We start from the raw sequence: 9126 nt of genomic DNA, 5'->3' as shown, positions 1-9126 counted from the left end.
CCGAAGCTATCGAGCTTCAAAGTTTGAAAAGTCACAAAATATGTGTGTTTGAGCACATAAAGTACTATTTTTCTTGGAAATTCAACAAGATGCAATTATGAATTGTTGTGTCATTTTAAAGATCTCGTCGAGCTGATTAATTAGACACTTTGGTTAACAAATTTGGTCCACATTTGCCAAAGTTATCGAGCTTCAAAGTTTGAAAAGTCACAAAATATGTGTGTTTGAGCATATAAAGTACTATTTTTCTTGGAAATTCAACAAGATGCAATTATGAATTGTTGTGCCATTTTAAAGATCTCGTCGAGCTGATTAATTAGACACTTTGGTTAACAAATTTGGTCCACATTTGCCAAAGTTATCGAGCTTCAAAGTTTGAAAAGTCACAAAATATGTGTGTTTGAGCATATAAAGTACTATTTTTCTTGGAAATTCAACAAGATGCAATTATGAATTGTTGTGCCATTTTAAAGATCTCGTCGAGCTGATTAATTTGACACTTTGGTTAACAAATTTGGTCCACATTTGCCAAAGTTATCGAGCTTCAAAGTTTGAAAAGTCACAAAATATGTGTGTTTGAGCATATAAAGTACTATTTTTCTTGGAAATTCAACAAGATGCAATTATGAATTGTTGTGCTATTTTAAAGATCTCGTCGAGCTGATTAATTTGACACTTTGGTTAACAAATTTGGTCCTCATTTGCCGAAGCTATCGAGCTTCAAAGTTTGAAAAGTCACAAAATATGTGTGTTTGAGCATATAAAGTACTATTTTTCTTGGAAATTCAACAAGATGCAATTATGAATTGTTGTGCTATTTTAAAGATCTCGTCGAGCTGATTAATTTGACACTTTGGTTAACAAATTTGGTCCTCATTTGCCGAAGCTATCGAGCTTCAAAATTTGAAAAGTCACAAAAGTTGTGTGTTTGAGCACATAAAGTACTATTTTTCTTGGAAATTCAACAAGATGCAATCATGATGTGTTGTGACATATTCAAAATCACGTCGAGCTGATTAATTTGACACTTTGTTTAACAAATTTGGTCTTCATTTGCCGAAGCTGTCGAGCTTCAAAGTTTGAAAAGTCACAAAATATGTGTGTTTGAGCACATAAAGTACTATTTTTCTTGGAAATTCAACAAGACGCAATTATGAATTGTTGTGTCATTTTAAAGATCTCGTCGAGCTGATTAATTTGACACTTTGGTTAACAAATTTGGTCCACATTTGCCAAAGTTATCGAGCTTCAAAGTTTGAAAAGTCACAAAATATGTGTGTTTGAGCATATAAAGTACTATTTTTCTTGGAAATTCAACAAGATGCAATCATGATGTTTTGTGACATCTTCAAAATCTCGATGAGCTGATTAATTTGACACTTTGTTTAAGAACTTTGGTCCACATTTGCCGAAGTTATCGAGCTTCAAAGTTTGAAAAGTCACAAAATATGTGTGTTTGAGCACATAAAGTACTATTTTTCTTGGAAATTCAACAAGATGCAATCATGATGTGTTGGCACATATTCAAAATCTCGTCGAGCTAATTAATTTGACACTTTGTTTAACAAAGTTGGTCTTCATTTGCCGAAGCTATCGAGCTTCAAAATTTGAAGTCACACAAGTTGTGTGTTTGAGCACATAAAGTACTATTTTTCTTGGAAATTCAACAAGATGCAATCATGATGTGTTGTGACATATTCAAAATCTCGTCGAGCTGATTAATTTGACACTTTGTATAACAAATTTGGTCTTCATTTGCCGAAGCTATCGAGCTTCAAAGTTTGAAAAGTCACAAAAGTTGTGTGTTTGAGCATATAAAGTACTATTTTTCTTGGAAGTTCAACAAGATGTAATCATGGTGTGTTGTGACATCTTCATAACCTTGTCGAGCTGATTAATTTGACACTTTGTTTAACAAATTTGGTCTTCATTTGCCGAAGCTATCGAGCTTCAAAGTTTGAAAAGTCACAAAAGTTGTGTGTTTGAGCACATAAAGTACTATTTTTCTTGGAAGTTCAACAAGATGTAATCATGGTGTGTTGTGACATCTTCATAACCTTGTCGAGCTGATTAATTTGACACTTTGTTTAACAAATTTGGTCTTCATTTGCCGAAGCTATCGAGCTTCAAAGTTTGAAAAGTCACAAAAGTTGTGTGTTTGAGCACATAAAGTACTATTTTTCTTGGAAATTCAACAAGATGCAATCATGAATTGTTGTGTCATTTTAAAGATCTCGTCGAGCTGATTAATTTGACACTTTGGTTAACAAATTTGGTCCACTTTTGCCAAAGTTATCGAGCTTCAAAGTTTGAAAAGTCACAAAATATGTGTGTTTGAGCACATAAAGTACTATTTTTCTTGGAAATTCAACAAGATGCAATCATGATGTGTTGTGACATATTCAAAATCTCGTCGAGCTGATTAATTTTACACTCTGTTTAACAAATTTGGTCCTCATTTGCCGAAGCTATCGAGCTTCAAAGTTTGAAAAGTCACAAAAGTTGTGTGTTTGAGCACATAAAGTACTACTTTTCTTGGAAATTCAACAAGATGCAATCATGATGTGTTGTGACATATTCAAAATCTCGTCGAGCTGATTAATTTTACACTCTGTTTAACAAATTTGGTCCTCATTTGCCGAAGCTATCGAGCTTCAAAGTTTGAAAAGTCACAAAAGTTGTGTGTTTGAGCACATAAAGTACTATTTTTCTTGGAAATTCAACAAGATGCAATCATGATGTGTTGTGACATATTCAAAATCTCGTCGAGCTGATTAATTTGACACTTTGTTTAACAAATTTGGTCTTCATTTGCCGAAGCTATCGAGCTTCAAAGTTTGAAAAGTCACAAAAGTTGTGTGTTTGAGCACATAAAGTACTATTTTTCTTGGAAATTCAACAAGATGCAATCATGATGTGTTGTGACATATTCAAAATCTCGTCGAGCTGATTAATTTGACACTTTGGTTAACAAATTTGGTCCACATTTGCCAAAGTTATCGAGCTTCAAAGTTTGAAAAGTCACAAAATATGTGTGTTTGAGCATATAAAGTACTATTTTTCTTGGAAATTCAACAAGATGCAATCATGATGTTTTGTGACATCTTCAAAATCTCGATGAGCTGATTAATTTGACACTTTGTTTAAGAACTTTGGTCCACATTTGCCGAAGTTATCGAGCTTCAAAGTTTGAAAAGTCACAAAATATGTGTGTTTGAGCACATAAAGTACTATTTTTCTTGGAAATTCAACAAGATGCAATCATGATGTGTTGGCACATATTCAAAATCTCGTCGAGCTAATTAATTTGACACTTTGTTTAACAAAGTTGGTCTTCATTTGCCGAAGCTATCGAGCTTCAAAATTTGAAGTCACACAAGTTGTGTGTTTGAGCACATAAAGTACTATTTTTCTTGGAAATTCAACAAGATGCAATCATGATGTGTTGTGACATATTCAAAATCTCGTCGAGCTGATTAATTTGACACTTTGTATAACAAATTTGGTCTTCATTTGCCGAAGCTATCGAGCTTCAAAGTTTGAAAAGTCACAAAAGTTGTGTGTTTGAGCATATAAAGTACTATTTTTCTTGGAAGTTCAACAAGATGTAATCATGGTGTGTTGTGACATCTTCATAACCTTGTCGAGCTGATTAATTTGACACTTTGTTTAACAAATTTGGTCTTCATTTGCCGAAGCTATCGAGCTTCAAAGTTTGAAAAGTCACAAAAGTTGTGTGTTTGAGCACATAAAGTACTATTTTTCTTGGAAGTTCAACAAGATGTAATCATGGTGTGTTGTGACATCTTCATAACCTTGTCGAGCTGATTAATTTGACACTTTGTTTAACAAATTTGGTCTTCATTTGCCGAAGCTATCGAGCTTCAAAGTTTGAAAAGTCACAAAAGTTGTGTGTTTGAGCACATAAAGTACTATTTTTCTTGGAAATTCAACAAGATGCAATCATGAATTGTTGTGTCATTTTAAAGATCTCGTCGAGCTGATTAATTTGACACTTTGGTTAACAAATTTGGTCCACTTTTGCCAAAGTTATCGAGCTTCAAAGTTTGAAAAGTCACAAAATATGTGTGTTTGAGCACATAAAGTACTATTTTTCTTGGAAATTCAACAAGATGCAATCATGATGTGTTGTGACATATTCAAAATCTCGTCGAGCTGATTAATTTTACACTCTGTTTAACAAATTTGGTCCTCATTTGCCGAAGCTATCGAGCTTCAAAGTTTGAAAAGTCACAAAAGTTGTGTGTTTGAGCACATAAAGTACTACTTTTCTTGGAAATTCAACAAGATGCAATCATGATGTGTTGTGACATATTCAAAATCTCGTCGAGCTGATTAATTTTACACTCTGTTTAACAAATTTGGTCCTCATTTGCCGAAGCTATCGAGCTTCAAAGTTTGAAAAGTCACAAAAGTTGTGTGTTTGAGCACATAAAGTACTATTTTTCTTGGAAATTCAACAAGATGCAATCATGATGTGTTGTGACATATTCAAAATCTCGTCGAGCTGATTAATTTGACACTTTGTTTAACAAATTTGGTCTTCATTTGCCGAAGCTATCGAGCTTCAAAGTTTGAAAAGTCACAAAAGTTGTGTGTTTGAGCACATAAAGTACTATTTTTCTTGGAAATTCAACAAGATGCAATCATGATGTGTTGTGACATATTCAAAATCTCGTCGAGCTGATTAATTTGACACTTTGTATAACAAATTTGGTCTTCATTTGCCGAAGCTATCGAGCTTCAAATTTTGAAAAGTCACAAAATATGTGTGTTTGAGCATATAAAGAACTATTTTTCCTGGAAATTCAACAAGATGCAATTATGAATTGTTGTGCCATTTTAAAGATCTCGTCGAGCTGATTAATTTGACACTTTGGTTAACAAATTTGGTCCACATTTGCCAAAGTTATCGAGCTTCAAAATTGGAAAAGTCACAAAAGTTGTGTGTTTGAGCACATAAAGTACTATTTTTCTTGGAAATTCAACAAGATGCAATTATGAATTGTTGTGTCATTTTAAAGATCTCGTCGAGCTGATTAATTTGACACTTTGGTTAACAAATTTGGTCCACATTTGCCAAAGTTATCGAGCTTCAAAATTGGAAAAGTCACAAAAGTTGTGTGTTTGAGCACATAAAGTACTATTTTTCTTGGAAATTCAACAAGATGCAATCATGAATTGTTGTGTCATTTTAAAGATCTCGTCGAGCTGATTAATTTGACACTTTGGTTAACAAATTTGGTCCACATTTGCCAAAGTTATCGAGCTTCAAAATTGGAAAAGTCACAAAAGTTGTGTGTTTGAGCACATAAAGTACTATTTTTCTTGGAAATTCAACAAGATGCAATCATGAATTGTTGTGTCATTTTAAAGATCTCGTCGAGCTGATTAATTTGACACTTTGGTTAACAAATTTGGTCCACATTTGCCAAAGTTATCGAGCTTCAAAATTGGAAAAGTCACAAAAGTTGTGTGTTTGAGCACATAAAGTACTATTTTTCTTGGAAATTCAACAAGATGCAATCATGAATTGTTGTGTCATTTTAAAGATCTCGTCGAGCTGATTAATTTGACACTTTGGTTAACAAATTTGGTCCACATTTGCCAAAGTTATCGAGCTTCAAAATTGGAAAAGTCACAAAAGTTGTGTGTTTGAGCACATAAAGTACTATTTTTCTTGGAAATTCAACAAGATGCAATCATGAATTGTTGTGTCATTTTAAAGATCTCGTCGAGCTGATTAATTTGACACTTTGGTTAACAAATTTGGTCCACATTTGCCGAAGCTATCGAGCTTCAAAGTTTGAAAAGTCACAAAATATGTGTGTTTGAGCATATAAAGTATTATTTTTCTTGGAAATTCAACAAGATGCAATTATGAATTGTTGTGCCATTTTAAAGATCTCGTCGAGCTGATTAATTTGACACTTTGGTTAACAAATTTGGTCCACTTTTGCCAAAGTTATCGAGCTTCAAAGTTTGAAAAGTCACAAAATATGTGTGTTTGAGCACATAAAGTACTATTTTTCTTGGAAATTCAACAAGATGCAATCATGATGTGTTGTGACATATTCAAAATCTCGTCGAGCTGATTAATTTTACACTCTGTTTAACAAATTTGGTCCTCATTTGCCGAAGCTATCGAGCTTCAAAGTTTGAAAAGTCACAAAAGTTGTGTGTTTGAGCACATAAAGTACTACTTTTCTTGGAAATTCAACAAGATGCAATCATGATGTGTTGTGACATATTCAAAATCTCGTCGAGCTGATTAATTTTACACTCTGTTTAACAAATTTGGTCCTCATTTGCCGAAGCTATCGAGCTTCAAAGTTTGAAAAGTCACAAAAGTTGTGTGTTTGAGCACATAAAGTACTATTTTTCTTGGAAATTCAACAAGATGCAATCATGATGTGTTGTGACATATTCAAAATCTCGTCGAGCTGATTAATTTGACACTTTGTTTAACAAATTTGGTCTTCATTTGCCGAAGCTATCGAGCTTCAAAGTTTGAAAAGTCACAAAAGTTGTGTGTTTGAGCACATAAAGTACTATTTTTCTTGGAAATTCAACAAGATGCAATCATGATGTGTTGTGACATATTCAAAATCTCGTCGAGCTGATTAATTTGACACTTTGTATAACAAATTTGGTCTTCATTTGCCGAAGCTATCGAGCTTCAAAGTTTGAAAAGTCACAAAATATGTGTGTTTGAGCACATAAAGTACTATTTTTCTTGGAAATTCAACAAGATGCAATTATGAATTGTTGTGCCATTTTAAAGATCTCGTCGAGCTGATTAATTTGACACTTTGGTTAACAAATTTGGTCCACATTTGCCAAAGTTATCGAGCTTCAAAATTGGAAAAGTCACAAAAGTTGTGTGTTTGAGCACATAAAGTACTATTTTTCTTGGAAATTCAACAAGATGCAATCATGAATTGTTGTGTCATTTTAAAGATCTCGTCGAGCTGATTAATTTGACACTTTGGTTAACAAATTTGGTCCACATTTGCCAAAGTTATCGAGCTTCAAAATTGGAAAAGTCACAAAATATGTGTGTTTGAGCACATAAAGTACTATTTTTCTTGGAAATTCAACAAGATGCAATTATGAATTGTTGTGCCATTTTAAAGATCTCGTCGAGCTGATTAATTTGACACTTTGGTTAACAAATTTGGTCTTCATTTGCCGAAGCTATCGAGCTTCAAAGTTTGAAAAGTCACAAAAGTTGTGTGTTTGAGCACATAAAGTACTATTTTTCTTGGAAGTTCAACAAGATGTAATCATGGTGTGTTGTGACATCTTCATAACCTTGTCGAGCTGATTAATTTGACACTTTGTTTAACAAATTTGGTCTTCATTTGCCGAAGCTATCGAGCTTCAAAGTTTGAAAAGTCACAAAATATGTGTGTTTGAGCATATAAAGTATTATTTTTCTTGGAAATTCAACAAGATGCAATTATGAATTGTTGTGCCATTTTAAAGATCTCGTCGAGCTGATTAATTTGACACTTTGGTTAACAAATTTGGTCCACTTTTGCCAAAGTTATCGAGCTTCAAAGTTTGAAAAGTCACAAAATATGTGTGTTTGAGCACATAAAGTACTATTTTTCTTGGAAATTCAACAAGATGCAATCATGATGTGTTGTGACATATTCAAAATCTCGTCGAGCTGATTAATTTTACACTCTGTTTAACAAATTTGGTCCTCATTTGCCGAAGCTATCGAGCTTCAAAGTTTGAAAAGTCACAAAAGTTGTGTGTTTGAGCACATAAAGTACTACTTTTCTTGGAAATTCAACAAGATGCAATCATGATGTGTTGGGACATATTCAAAATCTCGTCGAGCTGATTAATTTTACACTCTGTTTAACAAATTTGGTCCTCATTTGCCGAAGCTATCGAGCTTCAAAGTTTGAAAAGTCACAAAAGTTGTGTGTTTGAGCACATAAAGTACTATTTTTCTTGGAAATTCAACAAGATGCAATCATGATGTGTTGTGACATATTCAAAATCTCGTCGAGCTGATTAATTTGACACTTTGTTTAACAAATTTGGTCTTCATTTGCCGAAGCTATCGAGCTTCAAAGTTTGAAAAGTCACAAAAGTTGTGTGTTTGAGCACATAAAGTACTATTTTTCTTGGAAATTCAACAAGATGCAATCATGATGTGTTGTGACATATTCAAAATCTCGTCGAGCTGATTAATTTGACACTTTGTATAACAAATTTGGTCTTCATTTGCCGAAGCTATCGAGCTTCAAATTTTGAAAAGTCACAAAATATGTGTGTTTGAGCATATAAAGAACTATTTTTCCTGGAAATTCAACAAGATGCAATTATGAATTGTTGTGCCATTTTAAAGATCTCGTCGAGCTGATTAATTTGACACTTTGGTTAACAAATTTGGTCCACATTTGCCAAAGTTATCGAGCTTCAAAATTGGAAAAGTCACAAAAGTTGTGTGTTTGAGCACATAAAGTACTATTTTTCTTGGAAATTCAACAAGATGCAATTATGAATTGTTGTGTCATATTAAAGATCTCGTCGAGCTGATTAATTTGACACTTTGGTTAACAAATTTGGTCCACATTTGCCAAAGTTATCGAGCTTCAAAATTGGAAAAGTCACAAAAGTTGTGTGTTTGAGCACATAAAGTACTATTTTTCTTGGAAATTCAACAAGATGCAATCATGAATTGTTGTGTCATTTTAAAGATCTCGTCGAGCTGATTAATTTGACACTTTGGTTAACAAATTTGGTCCACATTTGCCAAAGTTATCGAGCCTCAAAATTGGAAAAGTCACAAAAGTTGTGTGTTTGAGCACATAAAGTACTATTTTTCTTGGAAATTCAACAAGATGCAATCATGAATTGTTGTGTCATTTTAAAGATCTCGTCGAGCTGATTAATTTGACACTTTGGTTAACAAATTTGGTCCACATTTGCCAAAGTTATCGAGCTTCAAAATTGGAAAAGTCACAAAAGTTGTGTGTTTGAGCACATAAAGTACTATTTTTCTTGGAAATTCAACAAGACGCAATTATGAATTGTTGTGTCATTTTAAAGATCTCGTCGAGCTGATTAATTTGACACTTTGGT

This window comes from Euwallacea fornicatus, unplaced genomic scaffold (assembly GCF_040115645.1).
Source record: "Euwallacea fornicatus isolate EFF26 unplaced genomic scaffold, ASM4011564v1 scaffold_39, whole genome shotgun sequence".
NCBI lineage: Eukaryota > Metazoa > Arthropoda > Insecta > Coleoptera > Curculionidae > Euwallacea > Euwallacea fornicatus.
Note: the sequence above shows the minus strand (reverse complement) of the source record.